At 48.1% G+C, this 9,592-nt stretch overlaps 27 non-coding genes across 27 annotated transcripts; all 27 read left to right on the top strand.

The window, feature by feature from the left end:
- Window positions 1–120: 120 nt before the first annotated feature.
- Window positions 121–239, top strand: LOC145139274 (5S ribosomal RNA). The gene has a single exon (XR_013721871.1). It is a non-coding gene; the product is annotated as a 5S ribosomal RNA (ribosomal RNA).
- A 218-nt stretch (window positions 240–457) lies between these two features.
- On the top strand, window positions 458–576 carry LOC145147196 (5S ribosomal RNA). The gene has a single exon (XR_013728107.1). It is a non-coding gene; the product is annotated as a 5S ribosomal RNA (ribosomal RNA).
- Window positions 577–801: 225 nt separating this feature from the next.
- LOC145153901 (5S ribosomal RNA) lies at window positions 802–920 on the top strand. Its single transcript, XR_013734392.1, has one exon. It is a non-coding gene; the product is annotated as a 5S ribosomal RNA (ribosomal RNA).
- Window positions 921–1,147: 227 nt separating this feature from the next.
- LOC145152883 (5S ribosomal RNA) lies at window positions 1,148–1,266 on the top strand. Its single transcript, XR_013733404.1, has one exon. It is a non-coding gene; the product is annotated as a 5S ribosomal RNA (ribosomal RNA).
- Window positions 1,267–1,496: 230 nt separating this feature from the next.
- Window positions 1,497–1,615, top strand: LOC145146825 (5S ribosomal RNA). The gene has a single exon (XR_013727751.1). It is a non-coding gene; the product is annotated as a 5S ribosomal RNA (ribosomal RNA).
- Window positions 1,616–1,844: 229 nt separating this feature from the next.
- Window positions 1,845–1,963, top strand: LOC145139327 (5S ribosomal RNA). Its single transcript, XR_013721884.1, has one exon. It is a non-coding gene; the product is annotated as a 5S ribosomal RNA (ribosomal RNA).
- Window positions 1,964–2,193: 230 nt separating this feature from the next.
- On the top strand, window positions 2,194–2,312 carry LOC145155811 (5S ribosomal RNA). The gene has a single exon (XR_013736239.1). It is a non-coding gene; the product is annotated as a 5S ribosomal RNA (ribosomal RNA).
- Window positions 2,313–2,541: 229 nt separating this feature from the next.
- Window positions 2,542–2,660, top strand: LOC145147197 (5S ribosomal RNA). Its single transcript, XR_013728108.1, has one exon. It is a non-coding gene; the product is annotated as a 5S ribosomal RNA (ribosomal RNA).
- A 225-nt stretch (window positions 2,661–2,885) lies between these two features.
- Window positions 2,886–3,004, top strand: LOC145139381 (5S ribosomal RNA). The gene has a single exon (XR_013721895.1). It is a non-coding gene; the product is annotated as a 5S ribosomal RNA (ribosomal RNA).
- A 230-nt stretch (window positions 3,005–3,234) lies between these two features.
- LOC145155176 (5S ribosomal RNA) lies at window positions 3,235–3,353 on the top strand. Its single transcript, XR_013735630.1, has one exon. It is a non-coding gene; the product is annotated as a 5S ribosomal RNA (ribosomal RNA).
- Window positions 3,354–3,585: 232 nt separating this feature from the next.
- Window positions 3,586–3,704, top strand: LOC145138903 (5S ribosomal RNA). The gene has a single exon (XR_013721781.1). It is a non-coding gene; the product is annotated as a 5S ribosomal RNA (ribosomal RNA).
- A 229-nt stretch (window positions 3,705–3,933) lies between these two features.
- LOC145139425 (5S ribosomal RNA) lies at window positions 3,934–4,052 on the top strand. Its single transcript, XR_013721907.1, has one exon. It is a non-coding gene; the product is annotated as a 5S ribosomal RNA (ribosomal RNA).
- A 218-nt stretch (window positions 4,053–4,270) lies between these two features.
- On the top strand, window positions 4,271–4,389 carry LOC145147198 (5S ribosomal RNA). Its single transcript, XR_013728109.1, has one exon. It is a non-coding gene; the product is annotated as a 5S ribosomal RNA (ribosomal RNA).
- Window positions 4,390–4,943: 554 nt separating this feature from the next.
- LOC145152884 (5S ribosomal RNA) lies at window positions 4,944–5,062 on the top strand. Its single transcript, XR_013733405.1, has one exon. It is a non-coding gene; the product is annotated as a 5S ribosomal RNA (ribosomal RNA).
- Window positions 5,063–5,293: 231 nt separating this feature from the next.
- Window positions 5,294–5,412, top strand: LOC145140619 (5S ribosomal RNA). The gene has a single exon (XR_013722219.1). It is a non-coding gene; the product is annotated as a 5S ribosomal RNA (ribosomal RNA).
- A 230-nt stretch (window positions 5,413–5,642) lies between these two features.
- LOC145155813 (5S ribosomal RNA) lies at window positions 5,643–5,761 on the top strand. Its single transcript, XR_013736241.1, has one exon. It is a non-coding gene; the product is annotated as a 5S ribosomal RNA (ribosomal RNA).
- A 229-nt stretch (window positions 5,762–5,990) lies between these two features.
- LOC145145672 (5S ribosomal RNA) lies at window positions 5,991–6,109 on the top strand. The gene has a single exon (XR_013726634.1). It is a non-coding gene; the product is annotated as a 5S ribosomal RNA (ribosomal RNA).
- Window positions 6,110–6,334: 225 nt separating this feature from the next.
- Window positions 6,335–6,453, top strand: LOC145154968 (5S ribosomal RNA). Its single transcript, XR_013735434.1, has one exon. It is a non-coding gene; the product is annotated as a 5S ribosomal RNA (ribosomal RNA).
- Window positions 6,454–6,682: 229 nt separating this feature from the next.
- On the top strand, window positions 6,683–6,801 carry LOC145139479 (5S ribosomal RNA). Its single transcript, XR_013721920.1, has one exon. It is a non-coding gene; the product is annotated as a 5S ribosomal RNA (ribosomal RNA).
- A 227-nt stretch (window positions 6,802–7,028) lies between these two features.
- Window positions 7,029–7,147, top strand: LOC145153871 (5S ribosomal RNA). The gene has a single exon (XR_013734362.1). It is a non-coding gene; the product is annotated as a 5S ribosomal RNA (ribosomal RNA).
- A 229-nt stretch (window positions 7,148–7,376) lies between these two features.
- LOC145139537 (5S ribosomal RNA) lies at window positions 7,377–7,495 on the top strand. The gene has a single exon (XR_013721935.1). It is a non-coding gene; the product is annotated as a 5S ribosomal RNA (ribosomal RNA).
- A 218-nt stretch (window positions 7,496–7,713) lies between these two features.
- Window positions 7,714–7,832, top strand: LOC145147199 (5S ribosomal RNA). The gene has a single exon (XR_013728110.1). It is a non-coding gene; the product is annotated as a 5S ribosomal RNA (ribosomal RNA).
- A 225-nt stretch (window positions 7,833–8,057) lies between these two features.
- Window positions 8,058–8,176, top strand: LOC145139584 (5S ribosomal RNA). The gene has a single exon (XR_013721948.1). It is a non-coding gene; the product is annotated as a 5S ribosomal RNA (ribosomal RNA).
- Window positions 8,177–8,403: 227 nt separating this feature from the next.
- On the top strand, window positions 8,404–8,522 carry LOC145152886 (5S ribosomal RNA). The gene has a single exon (XR_013733407.1). It is a non-coding gene; the product is annotated as a 5S ribosomal RNA (ribosomal RNA).
- Window positions 8,523–8,752: 230 nt separating this feature from the next.
- LOC145142538 (5S ribosomal RNA) lies at window positions 8,753–8,871 on the top strand. Its single transcript, XR_013723593.1, has one exon. It is a non-coding gene; the product is annotated as a 5S ribosomal RNA (ribosomal RNA).
- Window positions 8,872–9,101: 230 nt separating this feature from the next.
- LOC145139639 (5S ribosomal RNA) lies at window positions 9,102–9,220 on the top strand. The gene has a single exon (XR_013721961.1). It is a non-coding gene; the product is annotated as a 5S ribosomal RNA (ribosomal RNA).
- A 230-nt stretch (window positions 9,221–9,450) lies between these two features.
- Window positions 9,451–9,569, top strand: LOC145153517 (5S ribosomal RNA). The gene has a single exon (XR_013734019.1). It is a non-coding gene; the product is annotated as a 5S ribosomal RNA (ribosomal RNA).
- Window positions 9,570–9,592: the final 23 nt, after the last annotated feature.

Here is a 9,592-nt window from a genome sequence, read left to right on the forward strand (position 1 = left end):
TGGTTTTCGTATTTTTGGAACGGAGCCGATCGGTCACGTGGGTCCCACGCCTCGCGTACGAAAACAAAGGAGGTTCTGCGTCTTTTAAGACATAAAAGCAATAAGCATGGATAGTATTTCGGGTGCGATCATACCAGCACTAATGCACCGGATCCCATCAGAACTCCGCAGTTAAGCGTGCTTGGGCGAGAGTAGTACTAGGATGGGTGACCCCCTGGGAAGTCCTCGTGTTGCACCCCCTTTTTCGTTGTCCGTTTGCGTTTTTTTAGATTTTACGTGCGGTTTTTTTTTCTTTCTTGCTATTTCTATGCTCGGGTGGCCTCCGCTTCATGGTTGATGGTTTTCGTATTTTTGGAACGGAGCCGATCGGTCACGTGGGTCCCACGCCTCGCGTACGAAAACAAAGGAGGTTCTGCGTCTTTTAAGACATAAAAGCAATAAGCATGGATAGTATTTCGGGTGCTATCATACCAGCACTAATGCACCGGATCCCATCAGAACTCCGCAGTTAAGCGTGCTTGGGCGAGAGTAGTACTAGGATGGGTGACCCCCTGGGATGTCCTCGTGTTGCACCCCCCCTTTTTCGTTGCCCGTTTGCGTTTTTTTAGATTTTACGTGCAGTTTTTTTTTGTTTTCTTTCTTGCTATTTCTATGCTCGGGTGGCCACCGCTTCATGGTTGATGGTTTTCGTATTTTTGGAACGGCGCCGATCGGTCACGTGGGTCCCACGCCTCGCGTACGAAAACAAAGGAGGTTCTGCGTCTTTTAAGAGATAAAAGCAATAAGCATGGATAGTATTTCGGGTGCGATCATACCAGCACTAATGCACCGGATCCCATCAGAACTCCGCAGTTAAGCGTGCTTGGGCGAGAGTAGTACTAGAATGGGTGACCCCCTGGGAAGACCTCGTGTTGCACCCCCCCTTTTTCGTTGTCCGTTTGCGTTTTTTTAGATTTTACGTGCGGTTTTTTTTTGTTTTTTTTTTCTTGCTATTTCTATGCTCGGGTGGCCTCCGTTTCATGGTTCATGGTCTTCGTATTTTTGGAACGGAGCCGATCGGTCACGTGGGTCCCACGCCTCGCGTACGAAAACAAAGGAGGTTCTGTGTCTTTTAAGACATACAAGCAATAAGCATGGACAGTATTTCGGGTGCGATCATACCAGCACTAATGCACCGGATCCCATCAGAACTCCGCAGTTAAGCGTGCTTGGGCGAGAGTAGTACTAGGATGGGTGACCCCATGGGAAGTCCTCGTGTTGCACCCCCCCTTTTTCGTTGTCCGTTTGCGTTTTTTTAGATTTTACGTGCGGTTTTTTTTTGTTTTTTTTTCTTTCTTGCTATTTCTATGCTAGGGTGGCCTCCGCTTCATGGTTGATGGTCTTCGTATTTTTGGAACGGAGCCGATCGGTCACGTGGGTCCCACGCCTCGCGTACGAAAACAAAGGAGGTTCTGCGTCTTTTAAGACATACAAGCAATAAGCATGGATAGTATTTCAGCTGCGATCATACCAGCATTAATGCACCGGATCCCATCAGAACTCCGCAGTTAAGCGTGCTTGGGCGAGAGTAGTACTAGGATGGGTGACCCCCTGGGAAGTCCTCGTGTTGCACCCCCCTTTTTCGTTGTCCGTTTGCGTTTTTTTAGATTTTACGTGCGGTTTTTTTTTGTTTTTTTTTCTTTCTTGCTATTTCTATGCTCGGGTGGCCTTCGTTTCATGGTTCATGGTCTTCGTATTTTTGGAACGGAGCCGATCGGTCACGTGGGTCCCACGCCTCGCGTACGAAAACAAAGGAGGTTCTGCGTCTTTTAAGACATACAAGCAATAAGCATTGATAGTATTTCGGGTGCGATCATACCAGCACTAATGCACCGGATCCCATCAGAACTCCGCAGTTAAGCGTGCTTGGGCGAGAGTAGTACTAGGATGGGTGACCCCCTGGGAAGTCCTCGTGTTGCACCCCCCTTTTTCGTTGTCCGTTTGCGTTTTTTTAGATTTTACGTGCGGTTTTTTTTTGTTTTTTTTTTCTTTCTTGCTATTTCTATGCTCGGGTGGCCTTCGTTTCATGGTTCATGGTCTTCGTATTTTTGGAACGGAGCCGATTGGTCACGTGGGTCCCACGCCTCGCGTACGAAAACAAAGGAGGTTCTGCGTCTTTTAAGACATACAAGCAATAAGCATTGATAGTATTTCGGGTGCGATCATACCAGCACTAATGCACCGGATCCCATCAGAACTCCGCAGTTAACCGTGCTTGGGCGAGAGTAGTACTAGGATGGGTGACCCCCTGGGAAGTCCTCGTGTTGCACCCCCCTTTTTCGTTGTCCGTTTGCGTTTTTTTAGATTTTACGTGCGGTTTTTTTTTGTTTTTTTTTCTTTCTTGCTATTTCTATGCTCGGGTGGCCTCCGCTTCATGGTTGATGGTTTTCGTATTTTTGGAACGGAGCCGATCGGTCACGTGGGTCCCACGCCTCGCGTACGAAAACAAAGGAGGTTCTGCGTCTTTTAAGACATAAAAGCAATAAGCATGGATAGTATTTCGGGTGCTATCATACCAGCACTAATGCACCGGATCCCATCAGAACTCCGCAGTTAAGCGTGCTTGGGCGAGAGTAGTACTAGGATGGGTGACCCCCTGGGATGTCCTCGTGTTGCACCCCCCCTTTTTCGTTGCCCGTTTGCGTTTTTTTAGATTTTACGTGCGGTTTTTTTTTGTTTTCTTTCTTGCTATTTCTATGCTCGGGTGGCCACCGCTTCATGGTTGATGGTTTTCGTATTTTTGGAACGGCGCCGATCGGTCACGTGGGTCCCACGCCTCGCGTACGAAAACAAAGGAGGTTCTGCGTCTTTTAAGAGATAAAAGCAATAAGCATGGATAGTATTTCGGGTGCGATCATACCAGCACTAATGCACCGGATCCCATCAGAACTCCGCAGTTAAGCGTGCTTGGGCGAGAGTAGTACTAGGATGGGTGACCCCCTGGGAAGTCCTCGTGTTGCACCCCCCCCCCCCTTTTTCGTTGCCCGTTTGCGTTTTTTTAGATTTTACGTGCGGTTTTTTTTTGTTTTCTTTCTTGCTATTTCTATGCTCGGGTGGCCACCGCTTCATGGTTGATGGTTTTCGTATTTTTGGAACGGCGCCGATCGGTCACGTGGGTCCCACGCCTCGCGTACGAAAACAAAGGAGGTTCTGCGTCTTTTAAGAGATAAAAGCAATAAGCATGGATAGTATTTCAGGTGCGATCATACCAGCACTAATGCACCGGATCCCATCAGAACTCCGCAGTTAAGCGTGCTTGGGCGAGAGTAGTACTAGGATGGGTGACCCCCTGGGAAGTCCTCGTGTTGCACCCCCCCCCCCCCTTTTTCGTTGTCCGTTTGCGTTTTTTTAGATTTTACGTGCGGTTTTTTTTGTTTTTTTTTTCTTGCTATTTCTATGCTCGGGTGGCCTCCGTTTCATGGTTCATGGTCTTCGTATTTTTGGAACGGAGCCGATCGGTCACGTGGGTCCCACGCCTCGCGTACGAAAACAAAGGAGGTTCTGTGTCTTTTAAGACATACAAGCAATAAGCATGGACAGTATTTCGGGTGCGATCATACCAGCACTAATGCACCGGATCCCATCAGAACTCTGCAGTTAAGCGTGCTTGGGCGAGAGTAGTACTAGGATGGGTGACCCCATGGGAAGTCCTCGTGTTGCACTCCCCCTTTTTCGTTGTCCGTTTGCGTTTTTTTAGATTTTACGTGCGGTTTTTTTTTGTTTTTTTTCTTTCTTGCTATTTCTATGCTCGGGTGGCCACCGCTTCATGGTTGATGGTTTTCGTATTTTTGGAACGGAGCCGATCGGTCACGTGGGTCCCACGCCTCGCGTACGAAAACAAAGGAGGTTCTGCGTCTTTTAAGACATAAAAGCAATAAGCATGGATAGTATTTCGGGTGCGATCATACCAGCACTAATGCACCGGATCCCATCAGAACTCCGCAGTTAAGCGTGCTTGGGCGAGAGTAGTACTAGGATGGGTGACCCCCTGGGAAGTCCTCGTGTTGCACCCCCTTTTTCGTTGTCCGTTTGCGTTTTTTTAGATTTTACGTGCGGTTTTTTTTTCTTTCTTGCTATTTCTATGCTCGGGTGGCCTCCGCTTCATGGTTGATGGTTTTCGTATTTTTGGAACGGAGCCGATCGGTCACGTGGGTCCCACGCCTCGCGTACGAAAACAAAGGAGGTTCTGCGTCTTTTAAGACATAAAAGCAATAAGCATGGATAGTATTTCGGGTGCTATCATACCAGCACTAATGCACCGGATCCCATCAGAACTCCGCAGTTAAGCGTGCTTGGGCGAGAGTAGTACTAGGATGGGTGACCCCCTGGGATGTCCTCGTGTTGCACCCCCCCTTTTTCGTTGCCCGTTTGCGTTTTTTTAGATTTTACGTGCGGTTTTTTTTTGTTTTCTTTCTTGCTATTTCTATGCTCGGGTGGCCACCGCTTCATGGTTGATGGTTTTCGTATTTTTGGAACGGCGCCGATCGGTCACGTGGGTCCCACGCCTCGCGTACGAAAACAAAGGAGGTTCTGCGTCTTTTAAGAGATAAAAGCAATAAGCATGGATAGTATTTCGGGTGCGATCATACCAGCACTAATGCACCGGATCCCATCAGAACTCCGCAGTTAAGCGTACTAGAATGGGTGACCCCCTGGGAAGACCTCGTGTTGCACCCCCCCTTTTTCGTTGTCCGTTTGCGTTTTTTTAGATTTTACGTGCGGTTTTTTTTTGTTTTTTTTTTCTTGCTATTTCTATGCTCGGGTGGCCTCCGTTTCATGGTTCATGGTCTTCGTATTTTTGGAACGGAGCCGATCGGTCACGTGGGTCCCACGCCTCGCGTACGAAAACAAAGGAGGTTCTGTGTCTTTTAAGACATACAAGCAATAAGCATGGACAGTATTTCGGGTGCGATCATACCAGCACTAATGCACCGGATCCCATCAGAACTCCGCAGTTAAGCGTGCTTGGGCGAGAGTAGTACTAGGATGGGTGACCCCATGGGAAGTCCTCGTGTTGCACCCCCCCCTTTTTCGTTGTCCGTTTGCGTTTTTTTAGATTTTACGTGCGGTTTTTTTTTGTTTTTTTTTCTTTCTTGCTATTTCTATGCTAGGGTGGCCTCCGCTTCATGGTTGATGGTCTTCGTATTTTTGGAACGGAGCCGATCGGTCACGTGGGTCCCACGCCTCGCGTACGAAAACAAAGGAGGTTCTGCGTCTTTTAAGACATACAAGCAATAAGCATGGATAGTATTTCAGGTGCGATCATACCAGCATTAATGCACCGGATCCCATCAGAACTCCGCAGTTAAGCGTGCTTGGGCGAGAGTAGTACTAGGATGGGTGACCCCCTGGGAAGTCCTCGTGTTGCACCCCCCTTTTTCGTTGTCCGTTTGCGTTTTTTTAGATTTTACGAGTGGTTTTTTTTTGTTTTTTTTTTCTTTCTTGCTATTTCTATGCTCGGGTGGCCTTCGTTTCATGGTTCATGGTCTTCGTATTTTTGGAACGGAGCCGATTGGTCACGTGGGTCCCACGCCTCGCGTACGAAAACAAAGGAGGTTCTGTATCTTTTAAGACATACAAGCAATAAGCATTGATAGTATTTCGGGTGCGATCATACCAGCACTAATGCACCGGATCCCATCAGAACTCCGCAGTTAACCGTGCTTGGGCGAGAGTAGTACTAGGATGGGTGACCCCCTGGGAAGTCCTCGTGTTGCACCCCCCTTTTTCGTTGTCCGTTTGCGTTTTTTTAGATTTTACGTGCGGTTTTTTTTTGTTTTTTTTTCTTTCTTGCTATTTCTATGCTCGGGTGGCCTCCGCTTCATGGTTGATGGTTTTCGTATTTTTGGAACGGAGCCGATCGGTCACGTGGGTCCCACGCCTCGCGTACGAAAACAAAGGAGGTTCTGCGTCTTTTAAGACATAAAAGCAATAAGCATGGATAGTATTTCGGGTGCAATCATACCAGCACTAATGCACCGGATCCCATTAGAACTCCGCAGTTAAGCGTGCTTGGGCGAGAGTAGTACTAGGATGGGTGACCCCCTGGGATGTCCTCGTGTTGCACCCCCCCTTTTTCGTTGCCCGTTTGCGTTTTTTTAGATTTTACGTGCGGTTTTTTTTTGTTTTCTTTCTTGCTATTTCTATGCTCGGGTGGCCACCGCTTCATGGTTGATGGTTTTCGTATTTTTGGAACGGCGCCGATCGGTCACGTGGGTCCCACGCCTCGCGTACGAAAACAAAGGAGGTTCTGCGTCTTTTAAGAGATAAAAGCAATAAGCATGGATAGTATTTCGGTTGCGATCATACCAGCACTAATGCACCGGATCCCATCAGAACTCCGCAGTTAAGCGTGCTTGGGCGAGAGTAGTACTAGGATGGGTGACCCCCTGGGAAGTCCTCGTATTGCACCCCCCCCCCCTTTTTCGTTGCCCGTTTGCGTTTTTTTAGATTTTACGTGCGGTTTTTTTTTGTTTTCTTTCTTGCTATTTCTATGCTCGGGTGGCCACCGCTTCATGGTTGATGGTTTTCGTATTTTTGGAACGGCGCCGATCGGTCACGTGGGTCCCACGCCTCGCGTACGAAAACAAAGGAGGTTCTGCGTCTTTTAAGAGATAAAAGCAATAAGCATGGATAGTATTTCGGGTGCGATCATACCAGCACTAATGCACCGGATCCCATCAGAACTCCGCAGTTAAGCGTGCTTGGGCGAGAGTAGTACTAGGATGGGTGACCCCCTGGGAAGTCCTCGTGTTGCACCCCCCCCTTTTTCGTTGTCCGTTTGCGTTTTTTTAGATTTTACGTGCCGTTTTTTTTGTTTTTTTTTTCTCGCTATTTCTATGCTCGGGTGGCCTCCGTTTCATGGTTCATGGTCTTCGTATTTTTGGAATGGAGCCGATCGGTCACGTGGGTCCCACGCCTCGCGTACGAAAACAAAGGAGGTTCTGTGTCTTTTAAGACATACAAGCAATAAGCATGGACAGTATTTCGGGTGCGATCATACCAGCACTAATGCACCGGATCCCATCAGAACTCCGCAGTTAAGCGTGCTTGGGCGAGAGTAGTACTAGGATGGGTGACCCCATGGGAAGTCCTCGTGTTGCACTCCCCCTTTTTCGTTGTCCGTTTGCGTTTTTTTAGATTTTACGTGCGGTTTTTTTTTGTTTTTTTTCTTTCTTGCTATTTCTATGCTCGGGTGGCCACCGCTTCATGGTTGATGGTTTTCGTATTTTTGGAACGGAGCCGATCGGTCACGTGGGTCCCACGCCTCGCGTACCAAAACAAAGGAGGTTATGCGTCTTTTAAGACATAAAAGCAATAAGCATGGATAGTATTTCGGGTGCGATCATACCAGCACTAATGCACCGGATCCCATCAGAACTCCGCAGTTAAGCGTGCTTGGGCGAGAGTAGTACTAGGATGGGTGACCCCCTGGGAAGTCCTCGTGTTGCACCCCCTTTTTCGTTGTCCGTTTGCGTTTTTTTAGATTTTACGTGCGGTTTTTTTTTCTTTCTTGCTATTTCTATGCTCGGGTGGCCTCCGCTTCATGGTTGATGGTTTTCGTATTTTTGGAACGGAGCCGATCGGTCACGTGGGTCCCACGCCTCGCGTACGAAAACAAAGGAGGTTCTGCGTCTTTTAAGACATAAAAGCAATAAGCATGGATAGTATTTCGGGTGCTATCATACCAGCACTAATGCACCGGATCCCATCAGAACTCCGCAGTTAAGCGTGCTTGGGCGAGAGTAGTACTAGGATGGGTGACCCCCTGGGATGTCCTCGTGTTGCACCCCCCCTTTTTCGTTGCCCGTTTGCGTTTTTTTAGATTTTACGTGCGGTTTTTTTTTGTTTTCTTTCTTGCTATTTCTATTCTCGGGTGGCCACCGCTTCATGGTTGATGGTTTTCGTATTTTTGGAACGGCGCCGATCGGTCACGTGGGTCCCACGCCTCGCGTACGAAAACAAAGGAGGTTCTGCGTCTTTTAAGAGATAAAAGCAATAAGCATGGATAGTATTTTGGGTGCGATCATACCAGCACTAATGCACCGGATCCCATCAGAACTCCGCAGTTAAGCGTGCTTGGGCGAGAGTAGTACTAGGATGGGTGACCCCCTGGGAAGTCCTCGTGTTGCACCCCCCCTTTTTCGTTGTCCGTTTGCGTTTTTTTAGATTTTACGTGCGGTTTTTTTTTGTTTTTTTTTTCTTGCTATTTCTATGCTCGGGTGGCCTCCGTTTCATGGTTCATGGTCTTCGTATTTTTGGAACGGAGCCGATCGGTCACGTGGGTCCCACGCCTCGCGTACGAAAACAAAGGAGGTTCTGTGTCTTTTAAGACATACAAGCAATAAGCATGGACAGTATTTCGGGTGCGATCATACCAGCACTAATGCACCGGATCCCATCAGAACTCCGCAGTTAAGCGTGCTTGGGCGAGAGTAGTACTAGGATGGGTGACCCCATGGGAAGTCCTCGTGTTGCACCCCCCCTTTTTCGTTGTCCGTTTGCGTTTTTTTAGATTTTACGTGCGGTTTTTTTTTGTTTTTTTTTCTTTCTTGCTATTTCTATGCTAGGGTGGCCTCCGCTTCATGGTTGATGGTCTTCGTATTTTTGGAACGGAGCCGATCGGTCACGTGGGTCCCACGCCTCGCGTACGAAAACAAAGGAGGTTCTGCATCTTTTAAGACATACAAGCAATAAGCATGGATAGTATTTCAGGTGCAATCATACCAGCATTAATGCACCGGATCCCATCAGAACTCCGCAGTTAAGCGTGCTTGGGCGAGAGTAGTACTAGGATGGGTGACCCCCTGGGAAGTCCTCGTGTTGCACCCCCCTTTTTCGTTGTCCGTTTGCGTTTTTTTAGATTTTACGTGCGGTTTTTTTTTGTTTTTTTTTTCTTTCTTGCTATTTCTATGCTCGGGTGGCCTTCGTTTCATGGTTCATGGTCTTCGTATTTTTGGAACGGAGCCGATCGGTCACGTGGGTCCCACGCCTCGCGTACGAAAACAAAGGAGGTTCTGCGTCTTTTAAGACATACAAGCAATAAGCATTGATAGTATTTCGGGTGCGATCATACCAGCACTAATGCACCGGATCCCATCAGAACTCCGCAGTTAAGCGTGCTTGGGCGAGAGTAGTACTAGGATGGGTGACCCCCTGGGAAGTCCTCGTGTTGCACCCCCCTTTTTCGTTGTCCGTTTGCGTTTTTTTAGATTTTACGTGCGGTTTTTTTTTGTTTTTTTTTTCTTTCTTGCTATTTCTATGCTCGGGTGGCCTCCGCTTCATGGTTGATGGTTTTCGTATTTTTGGAACGGAGCCGATCGGTCACGTGGGTTCCACGCCTCGCGTACGAAAACAAAGGAGGTTCTGCGTCTTTTAAGACATAAAAGCAATAAGCATGGATAGTATTTCGGGTGCGATCATACCAGCACTAATGCACCGGATCCCATCAGAACTCCGCAGTTAAGCGTGCTTGGGCGAGAGTAGTACTAGGATGGGTGACCCCCTGAGAAGTCCTCGTGTTGCACCCCCCTTTTTCGTTGTCCGTTTGCGT

The sequence above is a fragment of the Lactuca virosa genome, chromosome 1 (genome assembly GCF_052849685.1).
Source record: "Lactuca virosa cultivar CGN04683 chromosome 1, Lactuca_virosa_CGN04683_v6, whole genome shotgun sequence".
Taxonomy (NCBI): domain Eukaryota; kingdom Viridiplantae; phylum Streptophyta; class Magnoliopsida; order Asterales; family Asteraceae; genus Lactuca; species Lactuca virosa.